Source organism: Neovison vison, chromosome 5 (assembly GCF_020171115.1).
Source record: "Neovison vison isolate M4711 chromosome 5, ASM_NN_V1, whole genome shotgun sequence".
NCBI classification, from domain to species: Eukaryota; Metazoa; Chordata; class Mammalia; order Carnivora; family Mustelidae; genus Neogale; species Neogale vison.
Genome location: NC_058095.1, coordinates 141064956 through 141080900, shown reverse-complemented (window position 1 = coordinate 141080900; position 15945 = coordinate 141064956).

Genomic DNA, 15945 nt, shown 5'->3' with positions numbered 1-15945 from the left:
TTATTTTATGCTAATTTTCCCTCTCTGGATTTTTTCAAGATTTTCTATATCCATTCATGATTAAAACTTTTTAGAAAACACATATATGAAGAAATTTTTGCAACATAATAAGGCCATTTATAGCACTCTGTCCACTTTTATTCAATATAGTAGTAGAAATCCTAGTCAGAGCAATAAGGCAAGTAAAAGAAATAAAAGTCATCCAAATTGGAAAGGAAAATGTGAAATTATGTCTATTTGCAGATGACATGATAATATAAATGTATAAAACCCTCAAGATTTGACAACAGGAAATTACTAGAATAAAATAATTCAGTACAGTTTCAAGTACAAAACAAACATATAGAAAATCAATGATCTTTCTATACACTAACAATTAACTATACAGAGGGAAATTAGAAGGACAAGCCCATTATAATAGCATCATGAATAGTAAAACAGGGATAAACTTAACCAAAGTGAAAATCTTATATGCTAAAAATAATAAAATATCGATAAAAGAAATTTAAAAAGACACAGGTTAATGGAAAGATATCCTATGTTCATGAAATGGAAGAATTAATACTGTTAAAATGTCCATTCTACTTAATAAAATTTGCAGGTTCAATGAAATCCCCATCAAAATCTCAACAGCATTATTTACAGAAATTTAAAAGAAGTCCTAAAATTCATATGGAACAAAGGACCACAAAAAGCCAAACCAATCTTGTCAAGAATAAAGCTGGAGGCATCACACTTCATTATGGGGATTCACAACGCCTGGGTAGATAAAATATGACTTGCATATACCACCCTGGATAAGACTAATTGAAAAACAAAGGAGGAGGGCCTGAAATACTGGGCCTCCTATGAGGTTTCTTGGCTGAAAAGTAGCCAGATTCTTACTGCGGTTCAAGGTTCTCATCTAGGGAGCAAATGTTTAAATTCTGAAGGAAAACAGGCACCTATAGTGGTCACATACTTCATGAACTCCTTACCTTTCAGGCACATGACAAGCACTGCTTGCCCCCATCACACTCTGCCCCATATATTACTGTCTTGATCATTAAAGCTACATGTTCCTTCTTGTTTTGTCTTATGCTTGGTGTACTGATTAAAACTCACAATAAAAGATGGAGGCAAAGCGTGGCTCAGGGCCTTTTGCCACTAGAGCATCTGGTCTCCAGGCCTTCTCCTTTCTCCTACTAAGTTGTCTGAAGTAATCTTTTCATTTGCCGTCTCAGGGTTTCCTTGCTAAACCTGACACTTCATGATTTCAAAATACATTATGAAACTACAGTAATTAGAACAGTGTAGTGCTAGCAGGAGGATAGACACATAGGCCAAAAAAACCTGAATAGAGCCCAAAAGTAAACCCATGAATATAAAGTGAATTATCTTTGACAGGGTGTCAAGAATGCACAATAAAGAAAAGGTTGTCTCTTTAAAAAATGGCATAGGCAATGTTGGATATACACATGCAAAACAATGAAACTGAACCCTTATCATAAACTCTAAAGGAAAAAAAAAACTAAAAATGGGGTGCAGACTTAAACATAAGAACTGAAACCATAAAATTACTGACAGAGAACATAAGAAAAATCTTGACATTGCTTTGGCTATGATAAGAAAAACACACGGAATAAAAATGTAAATATATAATCGGGACTATATCAATCTAAAAAGCTTCTGCAGAGCAAAGGAAACAATCAAGGAAGTGATAAGACAACCTAGAAAACATTTGTAAACCATCTGTTTGATAAGGGGCTAATATCTAAAATATATAAGGAATCCATATAACTCAATTGTCAAAAAACAAGTAACTTGATTTAAAAATGAACAGAGGACCTGAATAGACTTTTCTTCAAAGAATGTATACACTATACCTGTATTTGAAAAGGTACTTAATAGCAGTAATCACCAGGAAACTGCAAATCATAATAATAATATTACTTCATACTTCTTAGGACTGCTATCATCAAAAAGAAAAAGAGAGAAGTTTTTCAGAGGATATGAAGAAAAGGGAACCTTCGTGAACTGTTGATGGGAATGCAAATTGGTGCAAACACTTGGAAAACAGTACAACAGTTCTTCAAAAAATTAGAACTAGAACTTCCATATGATCCAGCAATCCCACTTTTGGGTATTTATCCAAAGGAAATGAAATCAGGATGTTTTAAAAAAAGATTTTATTTATTTATTTGAGAGAATGCACAAGCGGGGGGAGGGGCAAGGTAGAGGGAGAGGGAGAAGCAGACTTCCCACGAAGCAGGGAGCCCAACAAGGCTCTAAAATCAGATCTTGAAGGCATATCTGGATTTCATTTTTACTGCAGCATTATTAACTTTACCCACGATATGGTAAAAATTTAAGTGTTCATCACCAGAAAAATGTATAAAGAAAATATGGTGTTTGTGTGTAGTATTATTTAGCCATAAAAATGGGAAAAAAATCCTATTATTTGCTACAATGTAGATGAACCTAGAGGACATTATCCTGAGTGAAATAAGCCGGACATAAAAAGAAAAATATTGCATGATCTCACTTCACGTGTAATCTAAAATAGTCTAACTCAGAGAATCTGAGAATAAAATGCTATTTGCCAGGGACTGTAAGATGGAAAAACAGTAAATATTGGTCAAAGTATACAAAGTTTGGGTTACACATGATGAATAAATTCTCAAGATCTAACGTACTATGTTTAAATTTGCTAAGAGGATAGACTTTGAGCATTTTCACCAAGAAAGAAGTGAGGATGAGGAAGGGAAAGGGGAAAGGGAGGAGGGGGACAAAGGAGGAGGGGGACAAGGGGAGGAAGGGGAGGAAGGGGGAAAGCAAAGGAAAGGACAAGAAAGGACAGGAAAGTGCAGGAAGGGACAGGACAGGAAAGGAAAAGGAAAAAAAAGAGGAATGAAAAGAAAGTGGGAGGGAGGAAAGGAGGAAAGAAGGGAGAGAACAAAGGAGAAAAAAGAAAGAAAGAAAGGTAACTTTGTGAAGTAATGGATACATTAATTAACTTGATTTTGGTGGGTCATTTCATAATCTATACATATATGAAAACATCAAGTCACACGCTTTAAATACATACAATTTTTTGGTCAATTTTACTGCAATAAAGCTGAAAACAAAGTGAGGCTTCCTCATTTGGAATGAAATTATAAACTCACCTCACCTCTTAATTCTAAATATGAAAAAGGCATAGAAAATTATGGAGTACCTCTATGGCTATAAAGTTGAAAAAGTGCTTATAAATATATGACATCTCTCCTATAAAAGAAAAGACTGATAAACTGGATCTGTGGAAATTTAAAATGTCTTTACTTTTAAGAAAATGAGATAAAAAATTGCATCTTAATATTGTTTCATATAGTATTAAGTTAATTTGAGATTTTCCTAAAGAAGAAAGCAATCTCAGGCATTAACTAATACATCTGTTTATGGATTGTGACAGTGGAAAAAAAATAGCTGTGTAAAAATAACTACAGGGATGTTTTTGGTATTTATTTATTTATTTATTTATTTATTACCTATCCATTTATTCACTTATTTTTTAATTGTCTAAAGTAGTTAATTTGATCGAGTGTCAGCAGTCATGGTAATAATACCAGGTAGTTTTCAAATCTCTTGTCTGTGAAATTTGTTCCTGTACGCTAATCTGAATTTCTAAAACTATGGTATTCTGAAGGAATTTCCATATAAACCATTCTAGATAAGTAATCTTTACCCAAATCCATAAGCAAATTCAAATCTGTACTTAGATTTTGAGCTAACCTATATTCCTACTCACAAAAAAATGATCATATTTGGTCTTTTCCTTTCAGACTACCTCTAAAAACTCTTTTAGATTTTCTAAGGAAAAACAGACTACATCTTAAGATAGAGAAAATCAGCTTTTTGCTTAGTATACCTATATTTTCTAGGCATTTTTTGCATACTATGCGACTGTTATTTTATGATTCATCTGTGCTTTCAGACTCATAAAAATCATTATATACCTATATGTATACCAAACAATATTAAATATGTGGGTTTCTACAGTACTTTGACCTAAATTGTTTCCTTGTATTTTTTCTTTTTTTAAATCGCCATCCCTTTCCCTTTGACCCTCTTGTTGATCTCATCTTCCAGACCCTTTTTATGTTTGAGCTCTTCTTCCTCAGGACAGTGCACTATCTTTGTGAGGAGGAACTCTTGTTGAATTTTTATAGCTTATTCCCAATGCTGTGAAACCCCTGCAATCTCTGTTCATTCATTTAACTTTTGCAGAACTCTGAGTTTAGAATGGAGTAAATGTAAATTGTGATTTTTAGTGTGTCAATTATACTTAAATAAAAAAAATAAAATTGAGATTTTTAGGTTTCTCTGACATCTATTTATGTTTTTGTTTGTCCCCATATCTCTTTATCTTGTTAGGAAGAGAAGAGAAGCTATTTGGATATAGGAAGCCATTATGCTCTAGAACTGATTTCACACATGAAGTCTAGAATGGATCCATTCCTGGACAAGTCAAATGGTATGAGAGAGGTTGTGACAAGCTGTGCTGGCATGCTGATGATGACAAATGGAAGACTCTACTGAAAATAAGTTTTGCTAGCCTATTACTCACCATTGTGGGTTGAAGGAATGTAAATGGTGAAAAGTGGGAAGCAGGCAATAAGAGCCTCTTATTGAGTTACTTCTTGCTCATCAAGTATCTACGTTTGCCTTACACTGCCTGCTCCCTGTGAAGGTGGAGACCTGTGACTAACTCTAAGTGAACAGAAGTGAACATACAGAACATTTTAGGAAACAATGACAAACAGAAGTGAATATTTAAGAAGAAATGGTAATTAAATAACAAAAAGAACATTTTTTTTAAAAAGATTTTATTTATTTGTTAGATGGAGATCACAAGCAGGCAGAGAAGCAGGCAGAGAGAGAAGAGGAAGCAGGCTCCCTGCTGAGCAGAGAGCCCAATGCGGGGCTCAATCCCAGGACCCTGGGATCATGACCTGAGCCAAAGGCAGAGGCTTTAACCCACTGAGCCACATAGGTGCCCCTAAAAAAAAATTTAAAAAGATATTTTACATATATACTCATAGTTCAATTCTTAATTATTATAATACAGGTCTTCATAAATGGTGGAATATGTTTACGGAAAACATATGCATTTGCAACCCCCCTCCCCCCAGCAGGAGGGGGGTTGGGAGAAGGGGTGTAGGGTTATGGACATTGGGGAGGGTATGTGCTTTTGGGTAAATTGGAAGGGGAGATGAACCATGAGAGACTATGGACTCTGAAAAACAATCTGAGGGGTTTGAAGTGGCGGGGGGGGTGGGAGGTTGGGGTACCAGGTGGTGGGTATTATAGAGGGCACAGCTTGCATGGAGCACTGGGTGTGGTGAAAAAATAATGAATACTGTTTGTCTGAAAATAAATAAATTGGAAAAAAAAAAACAACATATGCATTTGCATTATCCCCCAAATGCAAACATTGGTTAATATTGGAAATTATATTTATTATACAGCTGACCTTTGAACAACATAAGGTTGAGCTGCATGTTCCATTTTTCTTTTGCTTTTCAATAATTGTAGCACAGGACCATAAAGGCACTTTCTCTTCCTTATGATTATATTAATACTGTTTTGTTTTCTCTAGCTTATTTTAAGACTATAGTATATAACATATATTACATACAATATATGTGTTGACTATGTTATCAGTAAAGCTTCCCATTAACAGTAGGTTATCAGTAGTTAAGTTCTGAGGGTGTCAAAAGTTATATGTGGATATTTGAATGCACAGGATTGAATGACCCTAATCCCTGTGTTGTTTAAGGGTCAACTGTATTAATGGAGCCAAAAAAGAAAAGGCATATTCCTATTAATAAATCCTGAAAGAGCCTTTCGTCACATTCAAATCCATTTCAGAGGAAACTTCTCAATGAATTAAAATTGGAAGATTATTTAATATTCCTCAAAGCAAAATCTCACTAAATGGGTTGATATTTCCTTCACTGTCTTTAAAAATCACAAACCAAATAAACAACAAAAAATCCCATAAATTATGGTTTCTATTATCAAACATTATATTAGAAGTATTAGCCAATGCAATGAGATAAAATCAGCAGTTGAAGGTGTATGTATTAAAGAAGGAAGCAAAACTATCTGTATTTATAGATGACAAAATAGTCTAAAGAATCACTTGAAGAGTAAATATGAAGCCAATAAAATTTTATCCCCTTGAGTAGGACTTAGGAAGTGGGGTAGAGGAGACAGGGCTACTAGAAAAATCTTCTAACTATAGTTTCTTATATGAACTTTAAGGTGGATTATGGAAATTGCTTTCCTATATTCATTTTAAAAATGTCAAATACAAAAGAAGTGATCATGGAAATTTCAAGTAAACTGAAACAAATGACAATAACTGTGCCTTATCTTGATTCCATAGCCATAATGAAGAAAGAACAATTTCAAATGGCTTAATACACTAAATTCTGATTACATGTTAAAATGGGAAACATAAAAATGTGGAGCGATGCAGACTTCTGATACTGCAGCTTGGTCTTGTTGGTCATACCCTTCCAGAAGCTGTGTGGACCACCAGAACTATCACTTTCATGGACAGCTGGTGTGGTAGAGTTCTCCTTATCACAGCTTTCTGGAGACATGTAGTCATTTCTGTGTAGGTGAACTAAGATTCGAGTGACTCTCTTATAACCAGCTGAATAATTCTCAATATATCACACACACATTTTTTTTCTTTCTGAGTTTGAAAAGAAAAAGTGGGAAACATTTGAAACACTTGAACCTCCCTGGAGAAATGACTGAATCTCGACTTGGGGCAGAAAATGAATAATGTGAGTTTGGGACAATCTATGCCAGGAAGCCAAACTAATGAGGACTTGTCAACAGGTAGAAAAGGAGCAAGTTTAAAGGTCTCAAACAGTTTAATTAGTGGAAATTTTATAATAAAAATTAATGTAAGTGTATGAAATACACTGAATATTAAAAAAAGCCCATGAGTCAGGATGCCTGAGTGGCTCAGTGGGTTAAGCATCTGCCTTCAGCTCAGGTCATGATCCTGGGGTCTTGGGATCGACCCCATTGGGCTCCCTGCTCAGTGGGGAACCTGCTTCTCCCTCTCCCTTTGATGCTCCCCCTGCTTGTGCTTGCTCTCTGTCAAATAAATAAATAAAATCTTTTTTAAAAAGTCCATGAGTGTATAATAATACTGCAAAAGGAGAAAGAAAGTTGATTATTTTCCAATACTGAAGTAGTGTTTACATCAACTCGTTACTCTGAAAGTTGGGAAATAATAAGAATATAGTAAGTCTTCATCTTGCCTTTACAAAGATCTTATTAGATGGCAATCAAATAGTCTCAGATAATGAATGAAAAGTATTTTTCACAGAGGAATGACATCTACAGATGTAGAAAAGAAGTGTAAGATTTAAGCATAGTTTCACCATAATAATTTCATGAAAGGGAAAGCAGACTTAAAAACAAACAAGAAAATAAAAAACTAAGTTGATGTATTATTTGTAAAAGTACCAATTACATTTCCAATTTCTTCTCATCTACCTCATATTTGTAAAACAGATATGAGTTGCTAAATATGTTCAGTGTTGATTTTTTAATCATTCATCTGTGGCTCTCAGATGGATTTAATCTGGGATAAGGATGTAAGCCAAAACAAGCAAAGCACCACTTGACTCACAGAGATAAACAAATGAATCTGCAGTTATCAGAATATGCATGTTTTAATAAACTCACAGAGAATGAAAGTTTAAAATTTTAATGTGATTATGTACATTATAATAACAAAGCTGAACATAGTGTGAATATTTTCCAGCTTGCTACATTAACATAGAAATAATATATATTAAGTAATACTCATTCCTATTTAACTGAAATTATTCTGCCTAAAAAGTATATCTCATGTTAAAATAAGCGACAGTGTTAATTCAATAGTTCATTTAATCCTCACCTAATTAAGATTTGAAACAGAAACATTTAAATTAAAACATAAATATCAAGGAAAGTCAAATTCATATTTTGTCATACTTTGGAAAAGATTCTTGACAGTTTAAGAAGGCAATAAAAGTGAAAGAGTTATCAGAAGTTATCAGAGTAGAATGGATGCCATGAAAGATAAATGGGGTTGTATGACTTTTTCTAGAAGAGACACTATGGATAAGCATATTGGTTTAAACACTAAATGTGCTTGGGCATGTTTTCCTTGTTAGAAAGTATAGCCAACATGACCATATAGTAAATATCTTCTTACATTTAATAGGCTTTATGTCAACTTTTACATTACTATTACTTAATTATATTTACAAATCACAATAAAATGTCCTTTCATTTGTATTTTTTTTAAATAAAAGATTTTATTTATTTATTTATTTATTTATTTGACAGACAGAGATCACAAGTAGGCAGAGAGGCAGGTGGAGAGAGAGGAGGAAGCAGGCTCCCTGCTGAGCAGAGAGCCCGATGTGGGGCTCGATCCCAGGACCCTGGGATCATGACCTGAGCTGAAGGTAGAGGCCTTAACCCACTGAGCCACCCAGGTGCCCCATGTCCTTTCATTTGTATTAAATCCAGTTGTAACATCAATGTTATTATCCTTTTAGAAGTTACTACTGATTTTTAAAATCTCACTAAAGATGTAGAGAACGAAAAAGTTGATGACATTTCCTATGAACTATTATGAGGGATTCTATGCCAATAATTAAGCAATGCCTGAAAGGTACTGTGCTGCCAAGAAAAGATGGTTGTAGAATCAGCGTAAAAGATGTAGATAAATAAAATAGACTTTTAAATATGATTGAAAGATATTTAATCTTAAGCACCTTTATCTAGTTAAGATCATTATACATGATACAAAATAAATGTAACTAAAAGTTGTTTGCTTTTGAATAAAAATTAAGAAAGAAGAAAGAAATGACACAAAACAAAAACAACTTTATTTACCAGTCAGTACAAAAAACAACAAAGCTTCACATGAAATTTCAAAGGCATCTGGTACAAAATTTCTCCCACAACTTCATCAGCTGCCTAAAAGTTGAAATATAATTATTTTAGGGCATTCTAGATATCTGCCATTTCATGTTACTCCAACTGAAGGCAGCAATGCATAGCTCAAGTAGATGCATTTCATAGTAATAGCAAAGGGGAGTAACTGTGTATATAAGATATGCCAAATAGGTTTTTGTTAAGTTAAAGGCGAATAATGTGGTCTTAAAGTAAAATGACTGGCTGATCTAAAATGACAAAGATTAATAAGGAGGAGAAAATCTAAATAGATAAGAAATGCTATAGGAGGCTTGTAAAATAAGATTTTTTTTTTCTTTTAGTCAAAACTAGTAGTTTGGGGGTAAAATTCTTATTCATTTAATTGTGTGATTTTTAGAAGAAGCTTTAGAAATAACAGCATACTGATATAGTAGTATAATATGATTTTCTCTATGTTAAAATGGCAGATATTTTTCTTGGATTATTGGTCTTCTCTTAATACATGGTTGTAAATGGCTTTTCTTTACCTTCTGAGTCAGTTTCCTTAAAGTCAAAGATTATACATCATATGAAAAAAATTTTCTGTTTTCTGTTGTCTTTTTCACCCTCCTGATTATTTAAGAGAATGAAGTCTCACTTTTAAAAGAGCTAAGATTTTTATAATATTTCTCCTTCTATCTAGTTTTTAAAACACTGTCATTTAAAAGAATAGTCTAGCATTGTTTCTCAACCATGCATAATTCAATTTAGCCAAGTGTTCAAATCAGCTGACAACTTTTGACATTTTGCCTTCCCCAAAGAAAACTGGCCTAACCCAAAGGATAAATAAATTCTTTTTAAAAAACATATAGTAGTTCAGATGTATAATACAGTGATTCAACAATTCAATACATTACTCAGTGTTCATGATAAGTGTACTTTTTAATCCCTATCACCTATTTCCGCTTCACCGCTCCCATTACCATCAGTTTCTTCTGTATAATTAAGAGTCTGTTTCTTGGTTTGTCTCTCTTTTTTTTCTTTCCTTTGGTTGTTTGGTTTCTTAAATTCCACATACGAGTAAAATAATATGGTATCTGTCTTCCCTGACTTTTTTTTGCTTAGTTATACTCTCTAGCTCCATCTATATCCTTGCAAATTACTTATGTCATTCTTTTTATCGCTGAATAATATTCTACTGCATATATATACTTCTTTATCCATTCATCTAAAAATGGGCACTTGGGCTGTTGCCATAATTTGGCTATTGCAAATAATGCTGCTATAAACATAAAAGGGCATGTATCCCATAGCCCTTTGAATTAGGGCTTTAATGTGTTTTGGTAAATACCCAGTAATATGATTACTACATCATAGGATAGTTCTATTTTAACTTTTTTGGGGAATTCCTATACTGTTTTACAGAGTGGCTGCACTGGTTTGAATTTCCACCAACAGTGAAAGAGGGATTGTTTTACTCAATATCCTTGTCAGGACTTACTGTTTCTTGTGTTTTTTTATTTTAGCCATTCTGACAGGTGTGAGGTTATAACTCCTTGTAGTTTTGATCTGCATTTCCCTGATGAGGAGTGATACTGGTCATCTTTCTATGTGCATGTTAGCCATCTTTATGTCTTCTTTGTAGAAATGTTTGTTCATGTCTTCTGCCCATATTTTATTTGGATTATTTGATCTTTGGGTGTTGAGTTTTATAAGTTGTTTATATATTTTGGATGCTAATCTTTTTAAAAAAGATTTTATTAATTTATTTAACAGAGAGAAAGCAAGAGAGCACAAGTAGGAGGAGAGGCAGAAGAAGAGGGAGAAGCAGACTCCCACCTGAGCAGGGAGCCTGATGTGGGGCTTGATCCCAGGGTCTTGAGATTATGACCTGAGCTGAAGGCAGATGCTTAACTGACTGGGCCACCTAGGTGCCCTTGGATACCAATCCTTTATCAGGTATTTCCTTTGCAAATATCTTCTCCAATTCAGTCATTGCTTTTCAGTGTTGATTGTTTCCTTTGCTGTGGAGAAGTTTGATATATATAAATAAAACTTCTTTGTATATATATATATATATATCTACAACTTTTTTTGTAGATATGTTATCTGAAGTAAGGGAAATAAAAGCAAAAATAAACTATTGGAATTATATATATATGTATAAAATGTCTTTATATCTATATATTCTTTATATATTATATAATTCTATATATTCTTTATATATTATATAATTCTATCTATATATTCTTTATATAATAGATATAAAGAATATATATATTACAAAAATATATAGATATAAAGAATATATTCTTTATATCTATATCTTTATATTCTATTCTTTATATTCTATATAGATATTCTATATATTCTATATACATATTCTATTCTTTATATCTCTCTATATTCTTTATATATTTTTATTATATATTCTTTATATCTATTATGTAAAGAATATATAGATATAAAGAAGTTTTATATATATATTTCCAATAGTTTATTTTTGCTTTTATTTCCCTTACTTCAGATAACATGTCTACAAAAACATATTGCTACGGCCCATGTCAGAGAAATTACTGCCTGTGTTCTGTTCGAGGATTTTTATGGTTTCAGTTCTCACATTTAGGTCTTTAATTCATCTTGAGCTTATTTTTGTGTATGGTGAAAAAAAGTAGTTCAGAATCATTTGTTTTTGTAATTGCTATCCAGTTTTCCCAAAATCATTGTTGAAGAGACTATCTTTTTCTCATTGGATAGTCTTTCCTGCTTTGTCAAAGATTAATTGACCTTTTTCATCATCAGTTTGTTTCTGGGTCTTCTATTCTGTTCTATTGATCTATGTGTCTCTTTTTATGGCAGTACCATACTATTTAGAATACTACAGCTCTGTAATATAACTTGAAGTCTGGAATTGGGGTATGTCCAGTTTTGTTTTTCTTTTTAAAGGTTGCTTTGGTTATTCATTGTCTTTTGTAGTTCCATGCTAATTTTAGGATTGTTTGTTATAGTTCTGTGAAAAATGTTGTTGGTATTTTGATAGGGGTTGCATTAAATGTGTAGATTGCTTTGGACAGTATAGACATTTTAACAATATTCGTTCTTCCAACTCTGGAATGTCTTTGCATCATCTTCAATTTCTTTTACCAATGTTTTATCGTTTTCAGAGAATAGGTCTTTTACCTCTTTGGTTAAATTTATTCCTATTTTATTGAAAAGTAAAGCTTCTTGAATCTTCACAATAGGAGGTAAATTTACAATTTGGAGCAAGGTTCCTACCTGAATTAGATTCTCATCCACCCACAGAGATGAGATTGAGACTGTGTATTCCTTGATTATTTAATTTGAAAGAATGGCTCCCAGCTTCTTAAGAAAGACAGTGCAGGTTCTCATAAACTCTTAGAACAAGAGGCTAAATAAGCAGTTGGGAAGAAAACTCAAAGATTTGATTGCTTCAGCAGATTACATAAGGTAAGTTCAATGCCTGGGGCTGCTGTTATATTGGCCAATCAAGCAGTTTTTCAAAACTTTTGCATGCTCCATATTCTGCTTCCCAAATAATCAGGACTATGGACAGTCTTAACCAATACCACCAACATCACTGTCAGAGAAGTACAGGAACTGAAGCAATAAGTTCTCTAAAATCATCTGGCATTAGTAATGATTATTGCTTCTCAAAAAGTTACTTGTGCAGTCAGTGTATGTAAGCAACTGCTATACATATGTTCCACAAAATCCTCCTAGTGTCTATGCCATCACCAAAAATATTTAGACTACAGCCTGGGAGATTCATCAGATTACCACTGTCATCCTCACTCTTCTATTCAGAGACATTTTGAGCACAAATATCTTGGAATCGTCTCAACTGGCTCCCTCCACAAACCACAATTCTTGGTTTCACTGCCTTAGTGAAACCTTAGTAACTGTTCTCTTTTTATATTCCTAGATATAGCCCCCATTAAATAACTGATCTATAAGGCCTTCCAACAGCTGTCAGTTCAACAGCATCCTCAATAGATAATATAACTCATCTTTCAGAACCAACAAGAATGTAAAGGGCAGCCCATCACTGAAAAAGACTGTACCAATCAATCCTGAAATGACTTATGCCATCTCCATAATGTTTAAGGACAGTATTTGAGAAACATTTTGGAGATTTTTCAAAAAGATTAGAAACAGAACTACCATACGACCCAGCAATCCCACTCCTGGGAATCGAAACTAATTGAAATTTTGAAAAGAAATTTTTGAAAATATATCTGCATCCCTACATTAATTGTAGCATTATTCATGATTACCAAAATATGGAAACAACCTAAGTTTCCATCTATAGATAAATGGCTTAAGAAAATGTGATATATACATACAGTGGAATATTTAGTCTTAAAAAAGGGTAGAAAATCCTATATGTGGATGAACCTGAAGAAGAGTATGGTAAATGAAATCCTGTCACAAAAGCACAAATACTACATGAGTCCATTGATATGTTGTATCTAAAACAGTCAAACTCATAGAAGTAAAAAATACAATAGTGGTTGCCAATATGTTTTTATTAGATGGAAGTAATAGACTGTTTTTGTTTTTCAGCATGGGAAATTAATAAAGGATATAACCACTATACAAAGGATTTGAAAAAATCTACCCTCTTCTCATATTTATTTCCCTGAAACAGCCTTTATAAAAATAGAATTGAGAAGCTGTTTAAAATACAAACAAACCTTATATAGAGGGACTTTTTTTTTCTTTAGGATTTTTATTTATTTATTTGATAGACAGAGAGAGATCACAAGTAGGCAGAGAGGCAGGCAGAGAGGGGGAAGCAGGCTCCCCGCTGAGCAGAGAGGCGATGTGGGGCTCGATCCCAGGACCCTGAGATCATGACCTGAGCTGAAGGCAGAGGCTTAAACCACTGAGCCACCCAGGCGCCCCTAGAGGGACTTTTAGTGACCGACCATCAGACATAACTCTTTCTTCAACAATTTAAAAATACTGTGCAAATGTAAATTTTCCTCATTATGTGTCCTAATACCCCCATTAAAATCTAGATCTCATTTTACCTCAGTGCTAAGGCACAGAGATGTGACTAAGCTCCTACAAGTAATATCACACAAAAGATAATTAAATCATGAGGACATGAGAATAGAGGTAGTTGCTTAGGGGATTCTTTCTTAATAAGTGTCATTTCTCTTTGTAGGCATCAGTGGGGTAGGGTCTTAGGAATCACCTGAGTTAGCAGACTCTTCACATTATAGTGTTGGTTCTGGGTAGTGGTGACAGAGACACTTCTTTGGAGGACTCCTTCCTTAGTTTGATCAGAGCATTCTGAGATTTTAAGCCTGGAGCTATTTTTCCTGGAAATTTTGTAAACTAGTATCTTTTAATAAATTTAATTTTTGTTAAAACCAGGCAAAAGATCTTCTGCTAATTGCAACTAGAACTCTACAAAGGGTTATACTTCTGTATCACATGGGTAGGAAAAATAAAGGAAATAATCTTCAAAAACGTAGCTACACAAACTTCTTAAGGAAGTAGAATGTAATGGCTTGGACACAATACAAGTTTAAACAGTTTCTCTATTCTTAACAGTTTCTCTATGCTCTAATAGAGAATACAAGTTTCTCTATTTTTAAATAGAGAAAATGGAAAACTCTAAAATGGAAAGGGAAGTCCAAAGATACATTTTCGTACCGATGGGTAAAGGAGGTAGACATTGATCAGCAAAATGAGACTAAGTACAGAGGAAATATTCCTTGTTAAAAAGAGGCACATAAAGTAAGAATGGGGGTGAACTGAAAGGTTCATTTTGGTGCTATGTCAGATTAGCCATTAAGTTGCTGCGTCTGATACCATTTAAATCTACCATTTTAATAGTGTTATGTGAATAAATAAAAAGGCTTAGAATGGGTATGATCATTTTTCCTTTAAAATAAGCAGTTGGTCCAAAATTACATATGTATACATACATGAATGTAAATTTATTAAAATGTATTAGTTTTGTTATGTGGAGTTAGGACAGGATGTATACCCCCACAAAAAAAAATTGTTTTATGTTTTAATTTTTAAATAAATAAAAAAAGTAGGAAAAGTATTCTGAATTGTTATGTATTAGCTTAATGGTATTATTTTACTTCTTTTCTTTTTTACACTTTCTTTCTTGACTTATTTTATGTACAAATACTCCCTTGGGCTATTTATGCTAATCTTAAGAGCACTAATTATTCAGAATTCTTATCTGACAAATGCACACTCACATACCATTTGTCTCCAGGCTTAGTAACATTTTAATGGTGATAAACAAAAATACTTCCAAGAGTAACTGACTGTTATTTTCTAATTATGTTTTATTCTATTTCTTTGCCGAAAAGATTTTTACTGATGCATGAAAAATATTCCAAAAGCGGGAAGCATGTTTTTAATTATTTTATTGTTTTCTGCCAGAGGTTTGGTTTTTGCTTTAAATCTAGACACTTCGATATTTTGGTATTTGAGCATACATAGCTTTTTTTCTCTTAAGTAGTTGTAAAGTTGATTAACACATATTTTAAAAATATTTATAGAGAATGATTGTGACAGTGAAGTTTATCTAAGATGACTATTTTAAAACCCTACTTTATTATGTACACAGATGTTTTATGATGTTCATTTTCATGGCAAGAATAAAGAATCTAAGAAAGCATCTAAGTAATGCAAAATAAATTCCAAGTGTTTGAAAACATGCGTTTTTTTTAAGAGTATAACCAAAATAAATTGAAAGATGAAACATTTAATGCTATAATGGTGTTCTGGGCTGCTTCAATTAAAATGGAGTGTTTGATTATTTGTTTTCTGATGAGAATAAAATTAAACTTAGTTGGGGAAACTTTCTTTACTGATACACACTTTGAATTTGAAACAAATTTAACATAAGTGAATGGATCATATGGATATTTATTTACCTAAATTTAGTCTATACAAAGTAATTTCTCTCTTCAAATACACATTCCATTATAA